Below are 19151 nucleotides of genomic sequence, written 5' to 3'. Positions count from 1 at the left end.
AAACTGAGTTTCGCCGGAATACTATCCCGCAAATTGATTTCACCAGAATGCCATTATGAAATGGCACCATTATGCCAGAATGTGATTTGGAAAAGGCATTCCAGCGGGTCGGCGCCCTTTTGCAATGGCATTTCTGGCATAATAGCCACACATACTCCATCCATACTCGAAAAGAATTGTCGTTCTGGACAGCGACACGGTTTCCAAAGTTTAACTTTGACTTCTTATTTTTATAAGAGTTAATTATACCCATCATACGATAACTTGGCAGGTGGGTGCAAATTGGTCCAACAACTTGTAAAGTACTCAATTTAGTACAATAACTTGATAGCTGGGTACAGATTGATCCAATTACTTAGAAAATGCTTAATTTAGTGCAATAACTTGGTAAATTGGTGCATTCACACTCCAAACATTACATGATAATATCTTTGCTAACGTCAACTCACAATAAAGAGTATATTCACGTCGGAACGTATTATTTGACCAAAGATTTTTGTGTCGCAATGGACACCAATAATTTTATTTTCAGAATAAATTAATTATGATTTTATTAAAACTAATATATTATTTAATCACCATTACAACAGTAACATATTATGCAAAGTAGATGAACATCAATAATTCTTAAATTTTATAAATGAAAATTATTGATGGTGATCCGATTGTTGCTTTTCAACTATGTACTTTTTTATTAGTTCAAATACAAATAAATTTTAGAATTACACCGTTAGCATCACTCAAATACTGAAGTCGATAAGAGAGATCCTAAAACCTTAGGTTTCTTCTGCACTTCTGCTCATGTATTCAATAATTCTCATATTTGTTTCTATTTATTTAGCTCATTTTTCCTCTCTAACGAATATATGAGGCTTTAAAAATACATGTACCAAGCTCCTAAAAGGTATCAATAGCTTGTATCAATGTATTGGTTTTTTAAGTTTAACAGTGCATACAATCAAACATATCGGAAACATTGAGGGTGTATTTTTCAATATTGAATAACAAACTAAATAGTTTTAATTTAAATTAAATTAAATCAAAATATGAAAATAATTAATGTAAAGACATAACATTAATTTCTAAACAGTGAGACTTTTTATTCTGGCCAAATACATTGCCACGCAGGCGCAACACAAAAATCAATGGTCAAATAATATTTAATAATTTGTCCTAACATGAATATACACTTTATTGAGATTTTGCGTTAGTTACATTGCCGTGCAATATTTGGACTGTGAATGCACCTATTTACCAAGTTATTGCATTAAGTTGGGCATTTTACAAGTTGTTGGACCGATCTGCACCCACCTATCAAGTTATTGCACTAAATTAAGTATTTTACAATTTGTTGGACTAATTTGCACCCACCCGAGAAATTATTGTATGGTGGGTGCAATTTACTTTTTTATAAAAATATTTATCGCAAATTTATATATTTATATTTTTATGAAAGTATTTTTCAAGACAAATCTATTCATATGGTTTCTGTATTTTGAAACTCAGCAATTTGAAAGTTATTCATGATTTATATTCTCAATGTTTGATCTAAATCTTGTCCAAAACGATATTCTCTTCGAGTATGGAGGGAGTATGGATATATGGGAATAGCCACACATATGGACATATGAGATCCATCGTCAAACCACTCAAAAAATTGCCCCAGGGATCCCATATGTGTGACTTAGATTCTGTCCAAATGCAGAATCAACATGCCGAGGAGGATAGCATGCAGACCCACCCGCGGAGCCTTCTCAGTCAGCAAGTTTAACCACCCGAAGAGAGGGCATGAAAAGGGGATCAGAGAGGGCAAAGGCGGGTTATTTGGAGGCAGATAACGATGGCTTTGGCGCTCAATTTGGAGAAGAACAGCTGGTTTTGGCGCTCGATTTGAAGGAGTCGTTGGTTTTTGTGCTCGATTTGAAGGAGGCGAGCAACGAACCGAGCGGAAACACGGGAACAGCACGCGGGAGCGGATGCGCAGGAGCCGAGGGAGCTCACGGGAACCGAGTGCGGGACGGAGCGAGCGAAGTAGGGTGGAGATGGCGCCCCGAGCGCAGGCAGCGCCAGGAAGCAAGAGATCCAGCGATGAAACGAGAAGGGCCTTGCAAGTTTCATCCAGTGTCATGCGGCTTGGTAACCGTATCAGCACCGTTTTATCGCCCTGAAATGATTTTTCACTCTCTCCTCTTAATTAGCTTGCCAACTCAGCAGAACTGATGATGGGACATGTGTTTTAATGTCATGAGACATCCATTAAGAGTTTAAGACTGGCCTAAAGCAGCCAAGTGCGTAGCCACCAGTAGCGATGGGGGACATTTCAGCAAAAAAAATGTCTGTTTTTATGTTTCAGCATGCTCTGCTACAAGATTATTAATCTATCTATTATATTATTAAAGGAGTGTTAAAAGAAGCCACCACGTTCACCGAGAGGGTCTAGAAATTCTCACGTTAATCTAAAAAAGAGAAGAATTTAGATCGTTGGATTTTATGAAGATCTAACGGTCTAAACTAAGTCAAGAGAGTCCATATCAAATACTATTACTAAATAGCTAATTTCGAAATTAAAAAATAGAAAAAATTAAAAAATAGAAAAAATTAGAAATAAACTAACTCAACAATTCATATCAGATATTATTACTAAAGAGCTAATTTCGGAATTTTAAAATAGGAAAAACTTGGATATGACCAAAGAGTCCATACCACATACCAGTAGTAAAAAAATAAATTCAAAATAAAAAATTCTTCATAATAGCTAATTTCGAAATTAAAAAAGAGGAAAAATTAGGACTAAACTAACACAAAAGTCCATATCAAATACTATTATTAAAGAGCTAATTTCTGTTTAAAATATGAAAAACTAGAATATGACCAAAGAGTCCATACCAAATACGATTAGTAAAAAATAAATTCGAAATTAAAAATATCTAGATGCCTAATATGAGGAATGATATTATAAAGATAAAACATATGATATTAAGATTGTAGCTTACTGTTGTTATTAGATATTATAGAGATAAATATTATTACTAAAGAGCTATCTCAGAATTTTAAAATAGAAAAAATTAGGATATGACCAAAGAGTCCATAACAAATATGATTAGTAAAAAAATAAATTAAAAATTCTAGATGTCCAAAATGAGGAATGATATTATAAAGACAAAATGCATGATAATAAAATCGTAGTTCATTGTTGTCGTTAGATAGAAGGAATAACATCTGTCCTAGCTACCTCCAAAAGACCTAGATGACAATGCCAAAAAAATAGAACAGAGGAGGTGGCGCCAACATCTGGATGTTCCAACAGAAGCTAAAGATGTCGAAGACTTGGGACGTGGTCATCCGGTGAGTTTAGCAAAAGGCCATTGAGAGATACGAGATGCGTGCAAAGAAATCGGATCGGAAACACATGTATGTTCCTTATTTATGTTAAGTATACTCTCATACTTAGTGTGCAATCATATTTGAAATGTGATGCACGGAGCAGATACATGGTGTTCTACGTAACAAGCAGCCTCATGGGAAGTCAAAAGAATATATGGTGCTGCAATATGGTAAAAATCAGCTTAGGTAAATAAATAGTAAAAAACTAAATTATAAAAAATGAAAAATAGCATTTCATTTCCAATTGATATTTAGAAGCAAATTATACTTAAATAAAGAGCACAGATATTAAAATTTTCATGCTATTGCCACTACAGGTACAACTTCATTTTCTTCTTTTAAAATGAATTAACCATTGTCTCAATTACGTATGTCTACAACTTGCTTGATTAGTTGTCTGGCACTGTAGATTATAACAACTATGTAACTGCAATTTTCATTGGCTAACATTAAATTTTCCTATGGTACCAATAATTTGAAAAAGTTAGAAAGATGCATGTTTCTACTTTTTATCAAATTATAAATAACCAAATAAATATTAATTATTACATATCAATCACCATATATCGAAAGCTAAGTAGTGATTTGACTATGACATTCATTGAGTCTTGCATGCCCTTCATTATATGTCAACATCTCAAACACTAGTACGTTCGACGGTAACACAAGTAACCCTAACAATTATTAGGGTTTTATTTGCTGGGCTTCTCCAATAGTTTGTGATAAAGTTCTAACAAATGCATAAAAATAAAATAGCTTCGTCCAAGAAGCCCAAATGAAATCCTAGAATAGCTTGCAATATAGAAGAGGAGAAAAAAAATAGCTTCACCGGCTTCTTCTCACTCACTAAATTGTAAAGTGTTCTCAAAACTACCACATTGCCATCAACAAGATAGTTCGCTAAATATTTAAAAAAGCAGTTTCAACTCCATAAAAAAATTTGTTTCACCTTTAAAATCAAAACTAAAGAAGTTTTAGGAGAAAATGATTGGGAGCTGGTTTGGGGAGCTGTTGGAGTCCGAAATTTGCTGGTTACTTCCAAAAATGAGTTTTGGGAATAGATTTAGGGTACTTTTGGAGATGGTCTTAGTGTGCAATTTAGAAAACATGTTAACAACTAAAAAACTATTGGCATGGCCATGGAGAAGTACAATTTAATAGCATTTTACTAAAAAACTATGAATAGAAAAAAGTTAATACAACTAAGATTTTGAGAGAGTGATGATGACCATAGAGGAGGGTGAACATAAAAAAGTAGATTGTACCTTGCCGGCTATAAAAATAAATTTATAGAGCATGCACACGACACGTGATGGAGAAAAGATACCGCAGCCATTAAATCAAAATAAATGCATGTATGAATAAACTTTAAAAATTGGAGATGGAAGAATAAAAATAAAAACTAGCTACCCGCACTATTTGTGCGGGCCACCTTGCTAGTTTATTTATAATTGGATGGATGAAGAGCTTAGCGAGGATGCATATCAGCACATTAAGCATATTAGTTCTCCAAACATTCTGATTTTTAGTATTAATCCCTCTTCCATACGTATCATGAATTGTTGGAGATTGTCATCTACCCAAATACTCGCAGACCTAATGTGTATTTGATTTTGACCTACTTGGCTTCTTCTGTCTGCTTTCGATTAGCTGTCATCAAATGGTAGTTGGGACTTGGGAGTAGGTACATGGGAAACTGCCAAACTGGGAAGCCGAGCGAGGTTGTCCGCAGGCATTGGTTTTGGTACCTTGTCTGGTGGTGGAATCTCTCATCGTGCTCCCCAGCTGTTTGGTTCATCCTCCCAACTGCCATTAGTTTTCAGTCTACCTAATTTGGTTCATCATTGCCGTTATTAATAATTCAGCATTCACTATTTGATAACCAATCATTTCTCTTTTTCTTTCCCTTTATTTTTCTAACTCATTCGTTCCCCTTCCTAACCTTTACCATGATGTCCAGAAGCGCTGCAAGATTCCCTGCCGCCCGTGCTTCTCCGTGAGTCCGCCGTCCCAGCTTCCTGTCCGCTGCTGCTGCTCATCCTGCTAGGCTGCTACCCATCCACTGCTGCTCCTCCTCCTGCTACGTACCCATCCGTTGCTGCCCCAGCGCCGGCGCTAATCGAGCTGTGGCCGCCGGCGGGTCAAGCGCCCATAGCGGCCGCCGCCGGTAGTCGATCAGCGCCGGGATCCGATGCGCAGCCGCCGGGGTTCATCCATATATCTCCTTTCCCTGACCGCCCTCCGTGCTCGCACGCCGACGGCAAGTATTCTTGATAGCTAGGTAGGATGAGTTGACCAGGCATCCTGGACTCCTTGTTCTTCTTGTCATCTCAAAGAAGAAAACAAAAGTTAAGAGCTGATTCATCTAGCCAGGAAGGAAAACGGTGAGTCTGACATCTTTCAAATCCTTGTCTTCGAACATAATCATATCATTCCGATCATTATCTGTTCCTCAACTCAGCTGATCCATTATACTGTTCACAACCCCAGTGCGTGAGAGACGCGAAAAAGGGTGGCCATGGAAGCAACGGCGTTGAGCGTCGGCAAGTCTGTGCTGAATGGAGCGCTCAGCTACGCCAAGTCCACCATCGCGCAGGAGGTGGCTTTGCAGCTGGGCGTCCAGCGTGATCAGGCTTTCATCAGGGACGAGCTTGAGATGATGCTCGCCTTCCTGATGGCTGCGCACGAGGAGCGAGACGAGCACAAGGTGGTCAAGACCTGGGTGAAGCAGGTCCGCGACGTGTCCTACGACGTCGAAGACTGCCTCCAGGATTTCGCGGTTCGCCTTGGGAGGCCATCTTGGTGGCGCTTCCCACGGACGCTGCTTGATCGGCACCGTGTGGCCGCACAAATGAAGGAGCTCCGAGCTAAGGTTGACGATGTTAGCCAGAGGAACGTAAGGTATCGTCTCATCACGGGCACTAGTGGCCCCAAGCCTGCTGCAACTGGTGCTGGGTCATCAAGCATTTCTGATGCAACAATGTTTGGCATTGAGGAAGCAAGGAGGCAGAAGGACAAAGCTAAAGTAGATCTTTCCCAGCTAATCAATGAGGGTGACGAGGATCTTAGAGTGATCGCTGTGTGGGGAACAAGTGGTCTTCTTGGTCAGAGCGTTATCATCAGAGGAGAGTACGATAATCTGAAGAGAAGCAAGAAGTTCGAGCTCTATGCTTGGATCAGGATCGTGCGTCCTTTCAATGCACTGGAGGACTTCCAGTGCATTGTGAGTCAATTCTACCGAACTTCCTTTGAAGAAGCAGGGAAGTTACAAGAAGAAACAAACATTGGGATTCAAGTTCTTCAGAAGATGGGGATGATGAAGCAAGATGAGTTGGTTGATGCATTCAGTAAGCATGTGAATACGAAGAGCTATCTGATTGTGCTTAATGACTTGTCCACCATTGAAGAATGGGATGAGATCAAGGAATACTTTCCAAACAACAAGAAAAGAAGCCGAATCATCGTATCATGGTGAAGTTGCAAGCCTATGTGATGACCAAGAAAGTGTAGTGTCAGAGATCAAGCAATCATCTGTTGATCATAGTATTTTTGCTTCCTATAATAAGGTAATATCTATTGAAGGCTATAATCATCTAATTAACTTACATCTTCCCGTTTATTTAGATCATTATTATATCTGTTCCAATAAAATCATTATATTGGTGCTTTCAGTAACCAGTATTCTTTAAACCATATTATCACAGTCAAGTCAAATAAAATATGATGTATTAATATTAATCCAAATTTGGGCGAAGGGTTATGAAGACGAGTATGATTGCACCGCGAGAATCTTTGCACATGTATGTAACAAACATGGCCTCATTTAACACTAATACGAAAAGCATTTGTTGGGGCGGGTAAAAACGCATTTTTGGGGGTGGGTATAGCGCGCCCGTTGTTAGTTCTCGCTACTAAAAATACTTATTTCCAGAGGCGGGTAACGAAACCGCCCCTAAAAACACATTTGCAGGGGCGGGCCACCCCACCACTCGCCCCTACAAATCCATTTTCAGGGGCGGGCTACCCCTGCAAATGAATTTCCGACCCGTCAAAATAATTAGTAATTCATTTTTAATTTGTTTCGCAGTGTGTTTTAAAATTCAAATTCTCGCTTTATATATCAACCAAGCTAGATCTATATTGACCCATTCTGATCCAACACTCAAATAACAATGCAATCAAATCAAATTTCATAAGATAAAGGAGTAGCAGTACAAGCTGTTCAATGATAATAGTAGCGATACATCCATGCATATTACAAATTTGAAGCTACTGAAATGCTCGCAACCGTAGATATCTAAGATAGTTGAGGTCTCCAATCGTCCACCGTAGAACTTCATCAAAATATACAAGAGCACGAACAAGTGCACTCTCCTCCGCTTCCCAATGCCTACCACATATAAAACTACAAATATTGAACAATGGAGTGTTAGACTGACTTACCCTGCAAAAGGAGAGCTTTGCTTGAAACCTTAAATCTCTTGTAAAATATGGCTCTCCACCCATGCAAGTCAAACCTAAAGTGTCCATGACTTGATTCAGAATAGCCCGAAAGCTAACTGCTGCAATCGTATATTCACCATCAATAAGATCCTGAAAGGTGATAATAACATTATAAAAGTTGAAAGAATAATGCAACATTACTAAAGTTAATAATGACTAAAAAGTAAATCTCATACTCTGTCTTGTCGAGTAAGCCGACAAAGCCTCTCTGTAGTCAGAATAACATTGAAAAGTTGGGCACAAAGTACCCATGATCCTTAAGTTGCTGCAGACATGCCTCCACCGCTAGCCTCTCATAAGTTGTCCAAATGGGTGCCTCTCCACCCACTGTGGCAATTGAAACCATGAGTATCATCGAGGAGGATGGATCCTCTCCTGGTTCCATTGAGGAGAAATCTACATGTCGAACAGGTACTTGAAAAGAAATATGTGCCCTTTTGATATCCGGTTGCCGAACAAGCTCGAGGTGAACCACAGGAGTAGTACCACCCAAACCTTCGACAACATCTTTAAACCATCTAACAAGGTTGATAAGTTACATTGTATGTGAGCAAAACTATATGAAAATAACAAATGAAACTTACAACATTTGGAATTGATTCGCGCGTTCGATCACTCGGTGGCAAGGCAATGGCTTGATGGAAGTGTATGCCTGGCTGTTGAGCATCACCATCGTCCATAAGCCCACGACCGCCACCACGACTGCCACCACGAAATACCTAACAGTATTCACATTGAGTAAATATGAGTAATGAAATTCGTAGTGTAATAAAAATTCACTAATTCATGTACTCCTATTCACATTGAAATGAAAAAAGTTCTAACCCTAATCCCTAACCCTAACCCGACAGGTTCTAACCCTAACCCTAACCCTAACATGCATGGCCCACTCGGCGTGGTCAAGGGGAAGGGGAGGGAGAGGAAGGGGAGGGAGCTCACCATGTCGAACAGGAGGCGAAGGAGCGGCGCCGGAGGTCGGGGCGGCGGCAAATCGGGGCATCGACGGTGGAGGAGGAGGCGGCGGCGGCGGCGCGGAGGAGGATGAGCGGCGTTGGTGGAGGCAGGGGTGGTGGCGTGGAGGAGGAGAAGGAGGAGGACAAGGAGGAGGTGGTAGCGGCGGTGCGGAGGAGGAGGTGGTGGCGGCGGCGTAGAGGAGGAGGAGGAGGAGGGCGCGGAGGAGGAGGAGGTGGTGGTGGCGGCGGCGGCGAGGAGGAGGAGGAGGATGTGGCGGCGGCGCGGAGGAGGAGGAGGAGGAGAGGAGGAGGGCGCGGAGGAGGAGGCAGACGGAGGGGAGGCAGGCATATATGGAATGTATTTGTAGGGGCGGGTGGGGCCTGGCCCGCCCCCACAAATCGGTTTGTAGGGGCGGGAGGGGACCCGGCCCGCCCCTACAAATATTTTTCCAAATTATTCAGAAAATTGGATTAATGGAAATAAAATAGTAAAACACATGATAAAATTGTAAAATTTTTACCATAGAAATATTATGATATGTGTAATATAGAAAAAATATCAAAATCATATATTAGAGCATATAATGAATAAAAGTTTTGAAACAATAATATATACCTATGTCACACTACTATGTCATACAACTTAAGGCTAACTTTGTGTTTTCAACATTCTTTAATACTAAACGTGTCGAATTGTATTTTTCATATTTTTTTACAGTTCTACGTGACAGTACATGCTTATGGTAAAAATTGCACATTGTTTTGAAATAGTTTGCATCCCCATTTGAAATAAATAAATTTTTGGAATAATTTGGAAAATTATTTGTAGGGGCGGCTCAACCCCTCAGCCATTTTTAGGGGCAGCTCACCCCCCCCCACCCGCCCCTAAAAATCGCACCCATTTTCAGGGGCGGCTGAGGGGGCGAGCCATCCCTACAAATGTCATATTTAGTGATGGTTCATTTCTACAGTACCAGCGCCCCATTTATAGGAACGGGTGACTTTTTGGTTCGCTCCAAAAAATATTGAGGCGTTGCTTCAAATTGTTTTTTAGTAGTGTAAGCCATTTCGAGTGATTTTGGTGATCGAATGACAACGCAATCAGTGAAACTAATGAGTTTGTGAAGTGAACATTGCTAGATCCTAGAGATGAAGTACAAAAGTCCTAGCAAAGCAACACACGAAGAAAAAACTTAAAGAAACATTGAATTGGACGAGTTTGGCTTAAAATAGCAGCACCGCTTAATATGATGCCCAGCCATCGGTGAAACCGATGGTAATCGGTTATTCCGATGCTCAACATTTGTTCAAATGAGATGGACCTCAACAGCATCTTGTAGAGAATTTCACAATCTTTCCATAGAGTACAAGATCATCAAAATCGGAGTTTCGAGTAAAAAGTTAGGATCAAAACACGAGAAAGCTGATTTCTGTGTGGCACCGGTTAAACTGATGCCCTATCACCGGTTATTTCGATGCTCAAAATTTGTCAAATGAGATGGACTTTAGCATAATCTTGTAGAGAATTTCACAAGCTTTCCATAGAGTACAAGATCATCCAAATCGGTGTTCATAGTAAAAAGTTATGACTATAATACGAAGCAACTTGAAGCTGATTCCTATAAGCACCGATTAAACCGATGCTACTAAAAAAAGCATCGGTGCAATGCACCGTACTATTATCCAAAGAGCATGTTTTTTTCTCCAGAAAGTTCCTTTAGCACCGGTTAAACTAATGCTATCACCGGATAAACCGATGGTACCATATTTCAGCTGCAGAATTTGTCATAAAGGGCCAACGGTTAGTTCAAGCTATTAGTGATCGGTTAAACCGATGACTAGGCACCGGTTAAACAGATGCTTACGCAGAAATGCTCCCAACGGCTACAAATGACTACTTCGAGTCTGTGGGCTATATATATGGCATCCTCCGGCCATTTTGGAGTTCCTGGAGTTCCTAGAAGTCCCATACACACCACCTCCAAGTCATCCAAAGAGCTTAGTGATCAAATATTTAGTCTTTAGCACACATTTGTGAGTGTTAGTGCTAGGTTAGCTCCTTAGGGAGTGTGAGAGCAAGGTGATGTGCCTTGTGAGATGGTTCTAGAGTGAACCACCATTGTATTTCTGTGCCGGCCTCCTTAGAGTCTTGGTGGCTTGCCGGCACGTCATCGACCCTCCGGCTTGGTGTGGAGCGGCGACGACAACCTTGTACGGGGAACGTGGAGACCCCTTTGTGAGCAAGCTCATTAGTGGGAAGCAGGATCGAGGTGACCGTGATTGTGTTCACGGAAGAGACTTGATTGCCGAAAGCAATACTCTTCGTGAGTACTTCAACAACGTGGATGTAGGGGCACCTTTGTGGCAATCCGAACCACGGGATAAATGCTCATGTCGAGAGTTTGCTTCCTCTCATCCCTCCTATTTAAGCTTCCGCATTTCATATTGCAATCTTTGTGCCTTTACTTTCATAGAGTAGTATCTTGATAGGATTGGCTCTATAGATTGCTAAACTCTTTTGGGATAAGGGTTTACACTAAGACGAAACATAGTTGCACATCTAAATAGCATATTTTAGATTAAATTTTTGTGCAAAATAGTTGGAGCTATAGGTTAAGGTTTTAAGTTTCCTAATTCACCCCCTCCCCCTCTTAGGCTAGAGCACCTGATCACTTTTAATGTATACGGTAATGCTCTCTGGTGGTCATGATTCTTGTCCAATTTCTCATTCATAATTTGAAAGTGATTCAGTGCTCATAGACTAAGAGTGAGAGGGGGTGAATTAGACAACTTAAAACCTTAACCTATGGCTCCAACTAGTTTGCACAAAAACTTAATCTAAAACGTGCTATCTAGATGTGCAACTATGGTTCTTCTAGTGTGAAACTCTCACTCCAAAAGAGTTTTGCAACCTATAGCCAATTCTAGCAAGATACTACACTAAGAAGGTAAAGGCACACAAGTTGCAATAATAAATATGGAAACGTAAAGAGGGGACGAGAGGAAGCGAACTCTTTACACAAGGATGTATCCCGTGGTATCGGTAGGCAAATGCCACCCCTAGTCCACGTTGTTAAAGCACTCAATCAATAGTATTGCTTCTCGGTCCCCAAGTCTCTTTCGGGGATACTTAACTTTCCACAAAGTCAATGCCACCAAGGCTTACACAAGTTCCCAGTCACCTTGGCCCCGTTTTCTACTAAGGAGCTTCTCCATGAAAGATAGGGGTCTCCACGCCCCCCGCACAAAGTTCGTAGACGCTGCTCCACACCAAGCCGGAGGGTCAAAGACTAGCCGGCGAGCCACCAAGACTCCAAGGAGGCCGACGCACCAAGATACCATTGTGGTTCACTCAAGAACCAAGACACAAGGCTAAGCACCTTGCTCTCAGACTCTCTGAAGAGCTAATTCTAGCACTCACACTTACAAATCTTGTGCTAAAACCTATGGATGTGATCACTAAGCTCAATGGTTGCTTGGAGATGTTTCTAGTTGTATATGTGTCTTCTATGGTCTCCAGCAGCTCCAAAATGGCCAAGGAAGGCATATATATAGACCAAAAACTTGAAGTAGCCATTTGTAGCCGTTGGGGGCTTTTTGCACAAAGCGTTGGTTAAACCGCTACATGGGCGTCAGTTTAACCAGTCACTAATAGCTTGAAACTAGCTGTTGGCCTTTTTGACAAGCTCTGCAGCTGAAATAAGTACCGTTGGTTTAACCAGTGATAGCGTCAGTTTAAACGATGCTAAAGAAACTTTCTGGAGCAAAAAAAAAATGCTTTCTGGACAATAGTATGGTGAATGCACTAATGCTTGTTTTATTGGCGTCGGTTTAACCGGCCACTCTAAAAAATCAGCTTCGTGATGCTTCGTATTTTGGTCATAACTTTTTACTCTGAGTTCTGGTTTCGATGATCTTATACTCTATGAAAAGCTTGTGAAATACTCTACAATATTATCCAGAAGTCCATCTCATTTGACAAATTTTGAGCGTCGTTTTAACCGGTGTTAGGGTGCCGGTTTAACCGGTGCCTCATAGAGATCAGCTGCTTCATGTTTTGACCATAACTTTTGACTTGGAACTCCATTTTTGATGATCTTGGGCTCTATTGAAAGCTTATGAAATTATCTTCAAGAATATCCAGAATTCCATGTCATTTGATCAAATTTTGAGCGTTGCTTTAACCGGTGTTCGGGCGTCAGTTTAACCGGTGTTGTTATTTTATGTGAAACTCGACCAATTCTGCATTCCTTTGAGTTCTTTCTCAGATCCTTGTTTAGCTAGGGCTTTGTATTTATCCTTGAGACCTAATATGATTCACTTGACAAACTTGTTAGTCCCATGATCATATTGTCAATCAATCACCAAAATCACAAGAAATGACCTAATGGGGCCATGTTCGTTACGTAATTGAGTCATGATTCCTAACTCTCTAACAATGCTTGAGAACTACTAAGGAAATCGGCTTGAGGCATATATACCTGCACAACATGAATAGCCCATGCAATTCTCCGGCCGTACATGATCATGGACATGCAGATGAAAATTGGACTTTATTCCATGGAATTTGTGGTGATCGCGCACACACACATGAAATGTTTTTTGAGAAAAAAATTTCAAATGTGAACAAAGATTAACTCTACTATAACTTTTATGGAACAAAAAACTGAAGTTTCTTAATAATTCAAGAGAAAAATAATCCAAGCCTTTCAATCTATAGTTCTAGCATTAGTGGCTTAACCACAATAAACATTCCATAACGACACATATGTTAATAACCTGGGTTTGATTCTACAAAAGCAACCAGGAAAATAACCTTAATTAGTTCATACTTAGAATGATAATTAGAATACTACTATGTATGTCCTAATGACAGTTTGGTATTTGTGGCATTGGACCTCTCCTTGTGATCAGGTTGAGGTAGATGCCTCCTAGTATGCTGATGGATCAAATCGGAGTTTCCTTAGTAGGTAGCCAGCGACCTACAGGTCTCCTTAAACTTTGTTCTTGGTTTGTAAATTAAGGAATTATGTACGGGATATTAATTAAAGTGCATGCCATAAATTTCTTCCTTCTTTGTTATTCAATTTTCAAAAGTTGGAGTTATTGAATCAGTAGCTTGTATGTGTAGATCCTATGGTCTGCTTGGATTCTCATATATTTATAAAGAGTTGGAAAATCCATCTAAACATTCACAAGACTACTTGTGTCAGGTTCTTCACAGTCAAACCACATTAATGAAGCTAGGCTCTAGCTCAAGTGTAGTCATACATGGTGCTAACAACATTGCAATGCAGACAGATGAGATTCTTGAGAATCAATTGGTAGGCAACAATGAAAAGATGGTTAGAAATAGCCTTACTCGTATTGGGACGATCTCATGTGCTTTGATGGAATCTCAGCTTGTGGGCCGTGAGAAAGAGAAGTCTGATCTTATCAATTTAATTTCACAACAAGATGACCAGCAATGTACAGTGATCTCAGTTTGGGGAATGGGAGGTCTTGGAAAAACGACACTAGTCAAAGAGGTCTACCAAAGCCAAGAGCTAAGTGGTTTGTTTGAGAAGCGTGCTTGCGTCACAATCATGCACCCATTTGTTCTTGAAGAGGTCCTTGAGAGCTTATTTATGCAGCTAGATGCAGAATCCTCTAAAAGGAAAGGAAATGTTGATTTTGGGGCAGGCACTAGAAATGCAATGGAAGAGTTGGGTAAGCTTTTGGAAAGAAAGAGGTGTCTAATTGTTCTCGATGATTTGTCTTCTTCTGCGGAATGGAACATGATAATACAAAGTCTCCCCAAAATGGAAAATGCGAGCAGGATCGTAATCACCACAAGAGAAGAGAATATCGCGAAGTGTTGTTCACCAAAACAAGAAGACATTTACATGCTGGAAGTTCTTCAAAATAGAGACGCTTTGGATCTCTTCACCAAAAAGGTATTGATACCTAATCTTTCTCAATTTGCTTAATTACTTGTAGGTTATGAGAACAACACTAACTAATCTAGGAAAAATGATCTCAGAGGTGGGTGTGACCAAAGACTAGAGACAATAAAGTGGAATAGGTTGTGACTAGCGAGCATCGCTAGTTGAAGTGTTGAACCTGTAGCCTCTTCTGTGCTTAAGATGCATGCATGTGAATAGCAGATTCTATAGTGGCACTGTGGTCATCAACTCCTCGCACTACAATAAAACTGGTCATTGAAGCTGGAATGGAGGCGGGTGACTGATGGGCGGAGGGTATAGCTTAGATAGTACGGATGAGAAGTATGGGTGTGGAGGGGTGGTAATGGGTTATGGCTCTAGTGACCTCTTCACAGCCCATCAAGACTTTTAAATTTTTTAGCTCAAAATTGTATAAGATTAGAGCCCAGCTCTTTTAGGGCCCGGCCCTTAGATTTTCTAGTTCAAAATTTTGGGCTCTTTACCACCCCTAGGTGTGATACTAGACCTCTAAGCTCTAGAGCAGAGCTTGGGTGATGACACACCCACAAGGCTAGGAATAGCAAGAGGTTGTAACGGTAGCCCAACTTTTATCTCTCTTCGTCAACTCCCTTGGCCACCTAACCAAAAAACTTATATATTTTTGTGGTTGGGCACCAACAGCTCGTTATATGTGAGATTATATATGTAAAAAAGGGTTAGGCTAATATTTGTACCGTAAGAACTTTATTTATATACCTCATTTAGTATTACAATACTTAAGCAACTTGATTCGACCAATTGCAGGTATTTAAAAAAGCCATAAATTTGGATGACCATCCCGCATTGATTGAAGAGGCAAGAACAATCCTGAAGAAGTGCAGTGGACTTCCCCTTGCAATAGTCACTATAGGTGGCTTCTTGGCAAAGCAAGCAAAGACTCCCATGGTGTGGAGAAAATTGAATAAGCATATTAGTGCTGAGTTGGAGATGAATCCAGAGCTTGGCATAATAAAAACTATCCTTATGAAGAGCTATGATGGTTTACCATATTATCTCAAGTCTTGTTTCTTGTATCTATCTATCTTTCCTGAAGACTACAGTATTAGCCGCAGACGCTTGGCGCACCGGTGGAATGCAGAGGGTTACTCAAGCGAGGTGCGTGGCAAATCTATGGGCGAAGTATCTGATAGCTACTTCATGGAACTCATTGACCGAAGCATGATCCTACCTATCAAAGAACCAACTGGTAGTAGGAAAGGTAGTTCCTCTTGCAAACTCCACGATCTCATGCGTGAAATCAGCATCTCAAAGGCAGTGGAGGAAAATCTTGTCTTTAGAATGGAAGAAGGCCGCAGCTTAAACAGCCAGGGCACCATACGCCACCTTGCTATAAGCAGCAACTGGGAGGGTGACCAAAGTGAGTTTGATAGCACAGTGCTGGACTTGTCACGGATAAGGTCGTTAACTGTGTTTGGTGAGTGGAAACCATTTTATATTTCTGACAAGATGAGGTTGCTGCGTGTGCTAGACTTGGAAAGCACCAAGGGTCTTGTGAATCACCACCTCAATTCAATTTGGAAGCTCGTGCACCTGAAATACCTTTCTTTAAGAAGCTGTGAAGGTATATTTCACCTACCAGATTCACTGGGTAACTTGAAGCCACTCCAGACACTAGATATTACTGGTACACAAATAATCAAGTTGCCGCAGGCCATTATCAAGCTTAGGAAGCTACAATACATTCGTGCTGGTGGATATTATGATAGGCCATTAAATAGGCGTGATGTTTGCACTTCGTGGTGCTGCGGCGTCGCGTTCCCTTTTATAGCGAGGCTTGCAGATCCACGTGGCGTGGTAGTTCCAAGGGGGCTCAAGAAGTTAAAAGATCTGCACACTCTGGGTACTGTGAACATCGCAAGAGGGAATTTCATCCTACAGGACATTAAAAGGCTCACCCGATTGCACAAATTAGCGGTGACAGGCATCAACAAGAAGAACTGCCAAGAATTTTGTTCCACCCTTGAACATCTCAGCCGCCTGAAATCACTATTAGTGGAATCAAGGGAGAAGGCAGATCTACGTGGCTGCTTGGATGGCCTGCGCTCGCCTCCAAAAAACCTCGAGAGCCTCAAGCTGTTGGGCACTCTAGGCCAATTGCCAGACTGGGTTGGAAGCCTTCAGAACCTTGTGAAGTTGAAGCTAAAATTCACCATGCTAACGGAGATAGATGGAACAATACAAGTCCTTGGCAAGCTACCAAACCTGGCCATCCTTCGTCTACCGAACTGGTCTTTCAAATCTGAAGAGCCATGTTGTTTCACTTGCCATCGGGAGGCTTTATTCCCGAGTTTGACGGTGCTGGAGCTGCAATGGCCCGGCATCAGCTCGGTGGAGTTTCAAGAAGGAGCAGCGCCTAGGCTTGAGCTGCTATGTTCCGATGGCCCTATCTCTTTTTCTGGGCTATCATGTCTCCGTAGCCTCAAGGAAGTTCTGGTTGACGAGGACTATTATTACAGGTCAGAGTTGGAAGACGTGCGGGGCCAGCTTACCAGGAATCCAAACAAACCTGTTTTGAAGTCCAAAGTATGGTGGTGATCGAGCTCCATACAGCCAATCGGTTCGGTGGTTTCCTTCGCTTTGCTTGTTCCCCGTCCCCGGCCTTTTTCAATACTAGATAATAGTCCGTGCGTTGATTTTGGATCACATTTGGACCTTTAAACTTAATCCGATCCATAGTTGGTCAAATTGCAATAAAGCCGGACCTCTCAAAAGGTTAGTCATATTTGCATAACTTTGAGGCTCCAAATCTTCTAGGCTTATGATCGAACTACAACTTTGTTATGGGGTGGAGTAGTTGATTATGCAAGGAAATTGCGTGCTTATCTCCATGGGGACAAAGCTCTAGGCCCAGCTTGCATGGTGCTCCGCCCGTGGAGCCATTTTCGTTATTGCCGTTTGAAAAGGCTTCAGCAGAAGCTGGAGCTGGAGTCCACTCCTACCAAAGAGGGTCTTACTACATCTTGGATTTTATCTTGTTTCTCTTTGATTTCACATGAGAAGAGATTTCAGTTTCAAGCAGTATATTTTGTCTTTGACATGAATGACGTGACCACCGACCAGCGGAGGACGTGCAAGTACCTGTCAGGCAACGAGCTCTATGCAGCATCCACCTAGCCCAGCCCAACCGAACAAACCGTGAACGGCTGGCCTAGTGGACCCACCCATTCTCTCCAACACTCTCCGCCTCCATCTCCTCCCCTCACTATAAGAAAATAGCCTTATAGCACCGGTTTGTGAGGCCCTTGAGTACTGGTTTTTCCAACCGGTACTCCGTAGCCAGGACTAAAAGTCTAGGCCTTAGGCACCGGGTAAAAAAACCGGTGGCTAAGGCTCTCGTCATCAAAGAAAAATATTAAATCTAGAATTTACGTACATGTGCGGTAGCTAGGATTCAAACTCGTGACCTCTTGCTTCGCACGTACCTCCTTTACCATCTCGTCTACACAACACTTGTGATGAGAAGAGATATTTTTTTTTTCAAGCAACCCATAAAGGGCCTTAGGTACCGGTTGGTAACACACCACCTGGTATCTAAGGCTAGATATAGGTACCGGTTGGTGTTACCACCCGGTACCTAAGGCTAGACATAAGTACCGGTTGGTGTTACAAACTATTACATAAAGGTATGGAACTTTAAGTACCTAAGGTTTATTCATAAATTCCATCCACCCTAGAAGTACTGGTACGAAAATGAACCAGTATCCATACTGATATTTTTGAGGTGGACCTAAAACGTGTTTTCTAGTAGTGCCTCCAGCAGTCCCGCAGCCCCCGCTCCCGCCCCCATCCCCTCCACCTCGCCGTGCCCCGTTGCCAAATGAAGGAATTCTGCTTCTATCGTAGTATGTGTATTTTTCCCGTTCTAGAATAAAAATAGAATTACATTTCAACTGAAATCATATACCAAACTGGTCTATTTCTTTTTTTTTGTGCTAAAAATGTAGCCCAGCCAGCTCGGCACAACTGGCCCATCAAACCTCCCAGCCCGGTAGCCCCCCACGACCCTCCGCTCTCCCCGAAGCCTGTTGTGAATGAGAATGTAAACGAACTGAGATTTGGGAACAATTGTTTGAATCATTTCATTGATCTCTGAATATATATGTACAGGGAGAACGGGGAGGACGCGTCCCTTCACCAAAGGACGCGTCCGTACACCAACGGACACAACCGTTGGGTTTACAAGGTTAACTGCTAATCAGTTATTAGTCTAATCTAATGGTTAGGATTAGCCCTAATCTATGGATGAGATTATCTCTAATTTTCTGATTTCTAACACTCCTCCTTAATCGAATCTTCTTCGAGATCAATGTGGCTTTAAGCTGAGATT

At 41.3% G+C, this 19151-nt stretch overlaps 1 pseudogene; it reads left to right on the top strand.

Annotated features, from left to right (window-relative positions):
- Nucleotides 1-5113: 5113 nt before the first annotated feature.
- LOC120665569 lies at nucleotides 5114-17646 on the top strand (annotated as a pseudogene).
- Nucleotides 17647-19151: the final 1505 nt, after the last annotated feature.

The sequence above is a fragment of the Panicum virgatum genome, chromosome 2K, assembly GCF_016808335.1.
Source record: "Panicum virgatum strain AP13 chromosome 2K, P.virgatum_v5, whole genome shotgun sequence".
In the NCBI taxonomy this organism is placed as follows: domain Eukaryota; kingdom Viridiplantae; phylum Streptophyta; class Magnoliopsida; order Poales; family Poaceae; genus Panicum; species Panicum virgatum.
Note: the sequence above shows the minus strand (reverse complement) of the source record. Positions and strands in the feature narration are given on the sequence as shown.